General features: G+C 36.7%; 1 protein-coding gene and 1 pseudogene across 7 annotated transcripts in view; both read right to left on the reverse strand.

The window, feature by feature from the left end:
- The window catches only part of LOC140046644 (phosphatidylserine synthase-like), a 98,001-nt gene that overhangs the window by 49,072 nt on the left and 35,340 nt on the right, over nucleotides 1–13,589 (reverse strand). The window lies entirely within an intron of this gene.
- LOC140046582 (piggyBac transposable element-derived protein 4-like) lies at nucleotides 5,498–7,745 on the reverse strand (annotated as a pseudogene).

Raw genomic sequence — 13,589 nt, forward strand, 5'->3', positions numbered from 1 at the left:
AAATCAGTCACTAGCTGCCAGGAAAGCACAAAATCAGCCTAAGCCACTCTCACCAATTAGGTGTGTACATCCAACCAGTTACTAATTATTACAAATAATATAAATAATATAGATGATGATAAAGTTAATATCTTAAGATAACTTATTTGATATTAAGCCTATAGTTTATATATGTAAATGCTAAATTAAATTATAAATAAACAACTATAAAATAAAACTAGAATTATAGGTATTTTTATAATTTTACTGATATTTAACTTTTTTTTAAACATGCATGTACAGTACTACTTTTTAACTTCAAGCAACTAGCCATTTCATAACGTCACAACATCCGATAGGATTAATTTATCTCCGCCAAGGAGGTATATGTAATCGGTAGCGTGTGTTTGTTTGTTTGTTTGCAGGATTACTCAAAAAGTAATTACAAGATCTTTACCAAAATGAATATACGGATAGATATGTGGTCAAGGACCATCCCATTAAATTTCGGGACCATTTGGGACCATGGTCCCAATTCTGGACCACTTTTTCGGTATACTGTTCAGACCTGCTAGTGTTAAAAAATAGGACAGAATTTTCCAAAAGCTGGCGAGCAGTCTTATAGTAACAAATAAACTAAAATTGAATTTTCTCGAGAACTACTTGTCCAAAAAACTTCATTTTTGTGCAAGAGGTATAATTTGTGATTTGTAAATTTAAAACATAATTTGATTTAATGTGCACGTTTTTTTGATGCGAGTAGTTTAAAAAACCTATTTCTTTTCAAATTCACTCGTTTGATTTTCACGTTGCTATTCTATTGTTAGTCAACTGAAGCTATTGTTAATTGAAAGGGTTGTTACATAACCAAACTCGCATACACATGCTTGTAGTGAAATTAGCCTAAATCACAAACAGCATTAAGACACACACAAATATATATATATATTTCTTTGTTACCGGAGAAATCTTATGCAGGAGAATTTTACAGTAGGCGGAGGTATGCACTCTCGGAGTGTCTTTCTAGTTTTTATATGAATTCATATCTACATTTCATCAGCTTTTATAATAAATTTTAGTTATGCTTATTTTGAATCTATTATAGCTCCTCAGGATCAATGGTGACTCCCCAATTTTTTTTATTAATAATATTTTATTTTTTATTTATTTAGGTTTAAAAACACATACAAAACAGCAGCCATTGGGTGATAACGTTTGTTTACAATCAATATACATATATAATTTAAAGTAAAAGAGGCACAATTATAAACACTATAGAAAAAAATATATATATTATAAAACACAAAATACAATATTATTCGTTCATAAAATTAAGTACGTCATTATTATTATTATTATTTAAGATTATTATAAGTATATACATTATTAAAATTATTATATAAAAAGTCGAAAGGCATCGAGAAAGTGAGAAATAATCGTGGAAATCAACACATATCAGTTAGCATTAATAAACTTAACAATCGTAGGTATGGCAGACCTTTGATATTGTTAAGTTTTACACCTGGGGAGAAGGAGACTTCCGGTACTAGTTGTATTAGACCTAAGGGTTCTCTTCTGCATGTGGCAAGGAGGTAGCATGTCTCGAAAACAGTTGGGACTTGAGTATTCCCCCTGCCAAAGGACAACACAAGAGTGTCTCTCCTTGCCTCGAGAGAAGGTAACCCTGTAACCTCTAGGGCATTGTCATAGGAAATGTAGGTAGCACCTAACATTATTCGATATGTAAGCAAGATATGTTGTAGATATGAATTCATGCAGAATCTTTACCTCTCGGATGTTCTGACATCATCGTATGGCCACACGAATGTAAAATATAGGATTTTTGTCTGTTTCGTTATTTCTCATTACATTCAATAGAGCGCATCATGCTTATCCGTATTCCATTTTCCCCGAGATTTTGAAATTGTCTAGGTCAATCAACTATCTTTCGCAAGATTTACAAATATTTTAATTTTTATGACGTCATCATGTAAAAATATTTTAATAACATAGGTTACTTTATTTTGATCTTTACAGTCAATTTCAATCTGTTATAACTCGTCAGAATAAAAAGTGATAATTAATCATGATTAAAACGTTTTCTGTAGATGTGAATTCTGTTAACATTTTGCCAATCAGATGTTGTGACGTCATCATATGGCCAGTTGAGTAAAAAAATTTGTATTTTCATATTTTGCGTCATACTTCATCACATTTAAAAGAGCGCGCATTTATATTTTACGCATTCACATTTCTTCTACATGTTAATATGTTGTTGCTGAGATAATTTCCTTCCGAAATTGCTACCTTCACGTTTCATTTTGAAACCGTCAACATGTTAAAAATTGGAATAAATAGCGGGTTCCATAATTTCACCTACCGTATATTTCGGTGTATAAGTCGCACCTGTGTATAAGACGCACCCCCTACTGAGAGTAAAATATGGGTATTTTTTATATCGTCGATGTATAAGACGCACCTTATATTTCATCAAAACAATTTTTTTTTAAATTGTAATCAATATTATTGTAATACAGGGGCGGATCCAGGATTTTGTGAAAGGTGGGGCGCAACTGTAGGGAGTCCACACCAAGTCAGCCCGACCATGGTTGGGGCTGAGTTGAGGCGATTTTGAAAATGTAAAACCTCTAGATGGTCGGAAATGGCACTCTCACGTTAAATAAATGTATTAAAAATTGATATTTTAAATATGAAAACTGAGGTACTCTATTTTGAGTAAAGCGTCACAACAGGGCATTTCGCGCAAGTCAGCGTTTGCACGTACATGGCGGAAAAGGTGCTTTTCCAAGGCCGTCGACAGGACCTGTGGTGGTGAAGAGAACTTTGTTAAATGACGCCCCAGATGACCGGAAGAAATGGTACTCTCGCACATAAAATTCATGATAAATGGCACCTCTAATTTGCAGGAAAAGACACTCATAATAATGCAGCATGCTACCAATGAGCAAAACGATCATACTTTTTCCCTCCAATAAACACACGTGACTAATTACAGGACGATATAACATTTTGTTGCCGATTTCATTCACTCAGTATTTAGTTTTGATTGCGTTCAAGTTCCATGTGAACGTCCATCTAGGGGAAGCCCCGCAAATTTAATGCTTATTATGGCTCAATATTTATTTACATCAATTTGTTGAAGAAATTACACAAGCCAGAAATGGTGTTGGTAGTCTATATAAGTGCTAGCTTACCTGGATAAACCGACAAATGCCATATTTCTCCTCAAAGAGCGAGATATACTCGAAAGTAGAAAATTCATTGAACACCTCTTTCTCTAAATGGTACAGTCCACAAACCTCAAGTGGGAACATCCCTACAATTCACCATCATGGTGAATTGTAGGGATGTTCCTGTTCTGTCCTTAGACTGGGCCACGACCAACCAATTGTCGAGATACATCGATACTTATGCCATGTAAAAGAATGTCGACAGCATTCTTACTATGCGTGTAAACACGCAAGGGCCGTTGGTCGGCCGGACGGCAAAACTACGGATTGGTAAGTTGGTCATGGATTCTGAAACGCAACCAGCGTTGATCTGCCTCGGCGATAGGGACGTGAAAGTATGGGTCTTTCAGATCTATCAAGGCCGCCCAGTCTTCTCATCTTGGCCCCAACAGGATGGATGAGACTGTCTCCACCTAAACCTGTGGGCCGAAAGAACTGCTAGTCTAGACTCATAAGGTTCAGTATGGGTCGCCATCGCCTGTTTTTGTCTCAGTTAGGAAGACGGTAGACTCGTGTCCTGAGACAGCGCATTGTATGTCGACTTGTTCCACTGCCACTTTTTGGGCAAAAAAGGAAGACCGTGCAGATGCACACAACTCTTTTGTGGCTCTGGCGGTATCCTTGTCGAGCGAGCTTCGCGCTTACTAGGCTCGTACTGTTAATTAACATAATGCAATAGCTGTGTGTAATTGTGGAGAGAAACCACCTGCTCTCCAGCAAATCATCTTAGGCGAACCCCCCATTTGTCTGACCTTCGGAGGGTACAGACTCCACCAGCATGTCACCAGTACCTGCAATCTCTGTTACTTTGCAATCTTGGTGTTGAACGTGCAGCCCTGTCTGATCTGCCTCGTGCAGGATACAGATTGTGGGCGTGAAAAGTCTGAAATTTAGACAGACTTGTGGTGGCGGGCATGGGAGCGAGCACAGTGGCACCATCGGCGTGGGACCAAAAGCTATAATGGTTGCACTCTCTTTTTCTAGCAACCTCATCAGCAGCCAACAGGATACATGTGTACAAGGTGGCCTGCTGCTTCTGCTTAACTCATACCGTAAGCAGTGTAGCCTTGATTTGTAGGTCCATGTGTTCTCCTTCAAGCTATACACTACTAGGGTGAACCTAGGTGCGTCAACTAGTAGTGCTGTCTGTGAAATCATTGTGGTTGCATCAAAGGCATACCAGTAGCTCAACACTGTGCGTACCTGCATTACTCAACAGGTAAATGCAGAAGTGCAATCTTGTTAGAAGGAAGGCATAAAGGCTCGCGATCAAAAGATTAAGCCTGTTAACTGAATCGACAATCCAGGAGAATGACTGGATAAATTGGGGCCTTCCTGAGCGGTGTATGTACAGCAAGTGAACAACACAAGCAACGCAGGAATGATAATTATTATTCTAACCTGCAAAAACCTACCCGTCGCCCAGCAGAAGATAGGGTCGTCATTGTCGTAACCTGTAACAAGCCATGATCAATGACAAGGGAAGGCAATACCGATAAGTACGGCCTGAAGGGAGGAATATTTTGGAGAGGATAACGAGGCTTCAATTTGCCTCAAGAGAGCTCTCAACACTGTTGAAATGGCCTCTTTTTGCCCGATTTCTGTTTTCTTGACTTACTTTTCAACTCGAAATTACGTTATACGAGCACGTCAAAAGTGACAGGCTACGCACGTGTAAATTTTAAAAAAATAAATGTTTTTAAACATTTCAACATTTTTAAACATGTTCAGTAATTTCGGTCAGTTGGTAGGTTGGTCGGTCGGTCGGTAAACACTAATGAGCACGCGACTGCAGCCATCTATATGGCCTTGCATTATTCCCACCTCTGTGCATAGTATATATTTAAGAAAAACATATGGTTTTTTTATAAATTGCAAAAAAATACTAATTGAGATAATTGTGTAATTATTTTTGTGGTGGGTGATAAGTAAAGGGTTAGTCTACAGTTAGGTATAAAAAAAAAAAAATTTGCATATTGATGACGTCATGTGACGTCATTACAGGTATTTTGGATTTCGTGTTTTTTATCGAATCAATGATAAAAACTATATTTTCTATAAGAAATTCTTATTGAATACGTTTTTCCAACTGGATATTGATGAAGATACGTATAACAAATAAAAATATATTTAAAAAATGAATTATTTTTATTGTTTTATAAAAATTATGCACAAATCAAAGTTTTTGGGCAAAATCGTGAAAATAATGACATTTTCCAAAAATTCACTGTAGTACAAAAACTAACTATTGTTTCAATTTTTGTGTGTTGTGTGTGTTTGTGTTGTGATAAACATGATGTTGCCCTATTGGGGCGGATAAATTTGTGTTACTTTCAAAATGGCCGCCATGACGTTATTATGTGACATCATTACAGATATTTTGGTTTTCGTGTTTTTTATCGAATCAATGATAAAAACTATATTTTCTATAAGAAATTCTTATGAAATACGTTTTTCCAACTGGATATTGATGTCGATACGTATAACAAATAAAAATATAAAACAAATTGAATTATTTTCATTGTTTTATTCAAATTATGCACAAATCAAAGTTATTATGTGACATCATGGTTTTTTGGTTTTCTCTTACTCATCATCCTCTTTAGAATAGTCCAATTTTGGGTGGTAGGCCCTGAAACAATCTTTATCGGCATGCAAACCTGGGTTACTTGGGCAATCTTTGCAAATCCACACTGTCTTGATCTCTCTTCCAGCACTTGTGCGGTGACCACGAGCCCAGCACACCCGGCACATTTTGTCTTTCTTGTTTTTTGTGTTGCCGTCTTTACTTTCTCTTTTAACGGGAAAGTGCTTCCCAGTTAGCCTTTGTACTACTTCATGACGTGTTACATCTTTGTTCAATCTAGGGCGTGAACACACAAGTACTGTCAAAAGATCTTTGAAATCAGCCAAAAAATCTTTGGTAGATGGCATGAACTTCCGATGGAGTTTGTGGGCACTTAGAGCACACTGCATGAACATTCTGAGAGCTATTTTCTTATACCACTTGCAAGTTTTGCTTACAATGCTCACGCTGTGCAGCTGTTGGTCCACCATATCAACTCCTCCCATGTTGTGATTATACGCAATTATACATGATGGCTTGTGAATAAGATTGTTGTCTTTGTCACGTTTTGTAGTTGGGATCATAGCGGCCCTGCCTTCCGTGGTCAGCATGCACACTTCTTTTGGTTTATTGTTAGATTTGTTTTTTAGCGTTCGGAACTTTACCGCTAACATGTTTCCCGTTTGCGACTTCATAAAACATGATGTTCCCTTGTCAAGTGCCTTTGTCCCTAGATCACTGGGGTAACCGGAACGCTTTTGGTTGACAGTGCCACAAAGGTATGTATCGTGATCAAGAAGGTACGTAGCCAGAGCTGGAGATGTATAAAAATTATCAACATAAAGTGTGTGGCCTCGGTCGAGAAAAGGCTGCTCATGTTTAGGAATACGCTCAGTAACAAGCATTTGAGGATGAGGGTCTTGATGATCTCTGAAAATATTCTCAGCTGAATATACAATAAAATCAAGAGATACGCCATCGGATGTACATAGTTCATAAAACTTGATTGCAAAACGTGCACGTTTTGTTCGAATGCATTGCTTGAACAGCAGTCTCCCCTTGAACAAAAGCAAGGATTCATCTACGCAGATTTTTTTTTATGGCGAATAAACACGCTGCATTCGTTCTCGAACCATTCTGATGAGAGGCCTAATTTTGTAGAGCCTGTCCCTATTGACATCCGTGGGGTCATGTGCAGGGTCTTCATTGTTTGCAAAATGTAGAAATTTCATTATCAGAAAAAAACCTATCTCTGTTCATTATTTGGGCAAATATAGGTGTTTGTATCAAATCATCAGTGCTCCAATACATTTCTAGCCTAGACTTGTGAATAATACCCATCAGTCCAAACCTAAAAACGTCTTCATTTCAGGAACGGTAGTGGGAACCCATTGATGATTGATTTTCAGTTTATCACGGTTTGCATTGATGAACTGCTGAGCATATCGATTGGTCTCCTCTACAATATGCGAAAATATATCATCAGTAAAGTACTGAAAAAAGAACTCCTCAATTGAAGCATTATCACCCATTCTAACTTTGAGTCGTTCCCCATCAGAGAATGGAATTTGCTTTGGTTGAAAACTATCATTTGGATCAATTTCCCAATTTATCTTTGGGTTCTGATCTCTTGCAGGCCTGCGCCCCTGTCCTCTAGCACGAGGCCGGCCCCTCTGACCTCCTCTTCCACGTATACCTCCACGAACACGTGGCCCACGTCTGCCTCCTCTATTGCCACCGCGTACACCACGTAGATCTGTATTGCCATCAAGAACACGTGCACCACGTCTTACTCCACCACGAACACGTGCACCACATCTTCCTCTACCACGACCACGCACAACTGGCACTGGCACTGGCACATCATCATCTGATACTGATATACGATCAGAACTCACCGCTTCATCGTCACTGTCTACGCTCGCTTCACCGTCACTGTCCACAGACATATCTACAGTACATCCTGTGATCCATGGCCTACGTCAGGTTCATCCACATCTAACGAACAATCAGCACTCATCATAGAATCACTATCATCGGAACTATAGTCAGCAGACGGGAACGATTGAATTGAATCATTGACATCAAAGTCATCTTCACTGTCTGAATCAGCAAATATCTGATTCAAAGCTTCACTAACATCATATAGCCTTTGTTGCGCCATTTCGCTACTCTCAAAACAACTTTCCAAGATAGAAATAACTAGTCAAGCGAAAGAAAACTTTATAGAGGGCGCATGATTTTCAAGACGATAATACAACTATAGAGGGCCGTTTTTCTTGCTGGAAAATATTTTCAATGACTTGCAAAAATATTCCAATTCATCGAAAAAACATAGAGGGTGCTATATATTATAGGCAAATACGATTAAATCAATGTATTGCCCATACCCGGTATCACCGTGTATACGCATTTCAACGACGTTTGTTTATACCCGGTAGTACCGGTTATACGCAGTGAAAGGGTTAATGAAATAGATTGATATTTGTAGTCAACTGCTCTTAATATACCAATTATGAATTTTTTGTACTACACCTTGCCTTTAGCTCTTCTTGATTTGTGTTTATTTTGGTAATTTCCGCAAATAACGAATATCTCTCTCTCGAAGTGCAATATCAATAATCATGAAACTTTGGCGGTCATGTTGTGCCACAATTCTCTGTTTATTGCCATGTTCAGCAACATGTAACAACTCAGTCTTTGGTATTATTGCCTCTATTCCGAATCCATTCAGCTATGCTGGCCAACCAAGTGACTCTTTTACTCCCCCTGCTCCTTCTTCCTTCTATCTTTCCAGTTAATGCCACGTTCTCCAGACCTCTCTTCCTCAACACATGTCCCATGAATCTCATCTGTCTAATCCTAATATCCTTCAGTAGTTTCCTGCACACTCTAGCTCTTATCAATACATCTTCGTTACTAACTCTATCTGTCCATGGAATTCTCATCATTCTCCTTAGAAACCACATCTCACAGCTTTCCAATCTTTTTCTGAGGTCATTTGTGATTGACCAGGCCTCACTTCCATACTTCAGCACAGGATAGATGTAGCAGTTTAATACACGCAACCTGGTTTCCATACTCATCGCACAGTTCTTTAAGATATTCTTCATTTCTCCAAATTCGGATTTCGCAAGGACTATGTGTGTAGTCACTGCACTCCCAATCTACCCTCATGCATGCATGCATATACATCTGTATATTAAAAGACAATCTTGAAATAGAAAAGATCGCTAAATTCTTGTGTGAGTGTAATTGTGATTTATTGACCATGAATGATAGTCATAAGAAATTTCAAAGATGCGATGTGATGGTTATTGAAACAAACTATATTTTTATTATGATGGTTATGCCTGTGTTATGTCTTCAATTGACAGACTAGGAAAAGGCAGTCTAATTTTCACAGAGTGAATTATCAATTGATTTGCTTGAAAAATGTATACTGAAATTCGTGTCTGGATGGCCAAAAACTTTTTAAAACTAATGATGATAAGACTGAGTACATTCATTTTGGTTCGCAACAACAATTAGAGAAAATTCCATCTAGGAGGGTTTCCCTTGGTAACTTTTGTACTAAAAATACTACACAAGTTAGAAATCTTGGTGTAATTCTGGATGCTAATATGACCATGACGGCTCATATTTCTAAAATTACGTCTGCATCGTCATATCATTTAAGAAATATTCGAGGCATCAGAAAATACTTAAATTGTGCAGCTGCTGAGCAACTTGTACATGCATTTGTTAGTTCGCGTCTCGATATGTGTAACTTCTTGTTATTTGGTCTTCCACATAAACAACTGCATAGGCTTTAGCTTATACAAAATGCGGCTGCACAAGTTTCACCTTAAAAGAGTTACATTGGCTGCCTATTAAACATAGAATTGTTTAAAAAATATTGTTAATTGTTTTCAAAGTTATTAATGGAATTGCTCCAGAGTATGTGACTGATATACTGGGCTTATACTCTCCTAAATGTAATTTACGATCCAATAATAAGTTGCTTTTATTTCAACCGAAATCTCACCACTCGTTTGGAGATCGTGCTTTTTCTATTAATGCTCTGCATCTGTGGAATGACATTCCTGAATGGATTAGGCATTGCCACACAATTGTGACCCAATCTGGCAAAACCCTCTCTTTGTCGGCAATTCAAAATTCACGTGATCAGTCAAAATACGTCCAAATCGACTACCCTGGCAGTTTACATGTTTTTGCATTTTCAAAATATTTCACTATTTAAGAATACGTCTACCTGATTTAAACTCCCAAAATTTAATTAAAATTATGAAAAACTAGAGGGTGAGCTCGCTTCGCTCGCTCCCCCTCTAGGAAGTGTCGACGATGGTTCTCGGAATGATAAAAATGTTCTCCTTGTACGTTTTCTGTCGGTTACCATTATTGAAAATGCTTGACATTCGTAAAACTAAACTACTCTGTTTCACAGTGTTTTAGATGATTAATAACATTTTAAAGTATAGTGTTTATTGTTTTGTAGGGCCCTTTGGGGAGGCGGAATTCATTTGAGGAAGGTGCTTATTCGAGGGATATATGTTAATTTTTTTAGTTTTAATAATATGGTAACATTTACAATCAAATGAAATCCTCTAATAGATATGAAAAGTAGTAAAAAAGAATAACAAATGCTTGGTAAATTGTAGATAACAGTGCGATGAATTTTACTACAAATAGTATAATGATTATTATTCAAAGTGATGTTTTATTGGAGAGGCGTTTATTCAAATAAATACTATCCTAATAATTATTAATACATTAGGCCTATTTAATTTAAACATCTTTTGAAACTAACTGCCGTGACAGAGTGGGCCCAAGAAAGAAGACATTACGGCTTGCAACATGGGCAGACATCTCGGTCCTAACAGGACACAGATAGCCTACAGTTATTCCTGTCAGCTAATACTCAATCAACTATCGGGATTTCACACAAAATGTCTTATCAAATATCCCTATGTAATTTTATAATACTATTTCCTACAATATATTCCGATTCTTTATGGCGTATATTTAATTTGATCTTCATTAATTTGCAGTATAATTTTTATTTTGTAACTACTGTACCTTCACACACGCGCTGTCCGTTCCTAAAATAAACAAAAAACTGAAATGGCTATGCAATTTAAGTTCCAGTCCTACTATAGTATCAGTTTTTGTTCTTCCTTCTTCCAAAGGGACACTGTATTGATTGATGGAAAGTGCCTGTTTCCAGTTACCTTTAGGGTCAAATCTATTATTTTAACTGCTCCCTTGTGTAAGAGAGAAAATAGTTGAAACCAGGTTGTTGCAAGATGAACCTGGAAATTACTTTGACCCGGGAAGAATTGAAATTGAGTTGAAAATCTACTGTTGAAATCATAAATTGTGTTAAAAAACTCATTATATCTTCCTAAGATAGAAATATGGAAAAATAACGTCGATGTGAAAATTAATGTTATCAAATCTACGTTACGCGGTACATCTGAGATAGATAAGGTAGGTATCCAAGGCGGAGATTTGTACCAAAGTTTTTGCATTGTGCTCGCCTATGTCAGAATTAACCATAATTTATATATAGAAGAGAGTTTTAAAAACATGTATTTTCCTCAAGCCTAACAATTTATTCACGATCTACGCTAAAATTTTGCTTAAATTCAGTTGAAAGTTGCTGAGTTTGACGACATTTTGATCGCCAGTTCACTGCACAATGTTGAAAGGTCACACATCAAAATAAAGCTCATCCATTTGACATTCCAAATATGGAAGTTTTAGGGCGGAGTTTAAAGAAGAAGCCAATGAAAACTTTGATTTACTATGACATAATTTCAGAAAATTCGGTTCTTTAAAGTTTCTGCAACAGCGAACTGCGTGTGTTGCTATGGCGCATCATCGCAATAACAAACGTTATTGGTCAACGCGCTAGATGTTATACGCTCTACGCGCGGAAATAAAAAGTTGTTTACATTTTTGTGAGGTTATTTTCATTTTACACACATTATGTCGTAAATTGGAATAAAAACGATTTTAATATTCAAAGTAAAGTGTTCTGCAATAGCTGTAGCCTGTATTTCTTTATTCCATAGTAAAATAGAAAAGTCAAAAACAATTCACGTCATAAATTCAATTCAATTGTATTTTCTATATTTTTTTCGGCTAGGCCTTAATTTTAATATGGTTGTAGGCCTACTACTACTGGGCCTAGCTTTATTGTCAATAAATAGTTTTCTTTATACATTTTATATATCCAATCGGCTCTTAATTATTTATTTAATTTATTGTCCAGTCCTTTCATATTAAATGTTTTTTTTAAATCATTGGATTCAATTCCAAACATTACAGCGAATCTTCCACGTTATAAACAAGCACGAATGTGCAATACTCGGGGTACAGCGAGAGAAGCTGTAATGACGTCATAAGACCGGATGTAACGTCACATACACATCAATAACCGCGCTACCAAATACGGCTATACGATACCATCTTCGAGACGTCATATGGCTGCATCCGGTATGAAATTAAAAAATCCGGCTCTCTATAGCTTTGAGGACATGTCCCTGTAGTATGTTCATGCTAAATCCGAGCTCAATACTACAACGAATAAGGGAGGAGTAGTACTTTATAAATTGCACTTTTTGCTCAATAGTGTCCGGATGGAAGAAGAAGAGGAAAGGATGAGAGAGTCCTAGACTCAGGTACCCCGACTAATAAAACGATATATACTCTATATCATTTTACGTATACAGTATATTTCACCATAAAGTTAAAGAAAAATAGGTTTCGCCAGGGCTCGAACCGGGACCTTCTGCGAGTTAAGCAGACTTGACAACCACTACACTACGAAACCTCTTACACCAAAAATGTGGGTTACACAAAGTGTTTTAATCCATTTAAATTACAAATAAATTATTATGTAATAAGCACAAAGCAAGATAAACATGTGTAAAAGTGATAATTACCGATTACACAAAATAAATATTTTTTAAAATAATAAAAATAAGATTTACTGTATAACATATTACCTTATCAGTACTTTTTACCATAAAGTTGAAAAAAAAAGGTTTCGCCGGGCTCGAACCGGGGACCTTCTGCGTGTTAAGCAGACGTGATAACCACTACGCCAAGAAGCCGCATATAACTACATAACGCTGTGGTGTGTGTCACACATTGTGGTTTCTTAATTAAACAAATTAATTAACAAAAAAGCACGAATGTGCAATACTCGGGGTACAGAGAAAGAAGCTGTATACAGACGTATACAGTTAAAGTTAAAGAAAAATAGGTTTCGCCAGGGCTCTAACCGGGACCTTCTGCGTGTTAAGCAGACTTGACAATCACTACACTACGAAACCCACTTACACTAAAAATGTGGGTTACAGAAAGTTTTTTAATCCATTTAAATTACAAATAAATATGGTAATAAGCACAAATAAAAATAAACATGTGTAAAAGTGATAATTACCGATTACACAAAATAAGTATTTAAAAAAATAATAAAAATAAGATACACTGTGTATAATTATCATATTGCGTATACAGTACTTTTCACCATAAAGTTTAAAAAAAAAAGGTTTCGTTCGGGCTCGAACCAGGTACCTTCTGCGTGTTAAGCAAACGTGATAACCACTACGCCAAGAAGCCGCATATAACCATATAACTACATAACGCTGTGGTGTGTGTCACACATTGTGGCTTCTTAATTAAACAAATTAATTAACAAAAAATTAAAAATCCGGCTCTATAGCTTTGAGGACATGTCCCTGTAGTATATTCATGCCAAATCCCAGCTCAATACTACAACT

Source organism: Antedon mediterranea, chromosome 4, assembly GCF_964355755.1.
Source record: "Antedon mediterranea chromosome 4, ecAntMedi1.1, whole genome shotgun sequence".
In the NCBI taxonomy this organism is placed as follows: Eukaryota; Metazoa; Echinodermata; class Crinoidea; order Comatulida; family Antedonidae; genus Antedon; species Antedon mediterranea.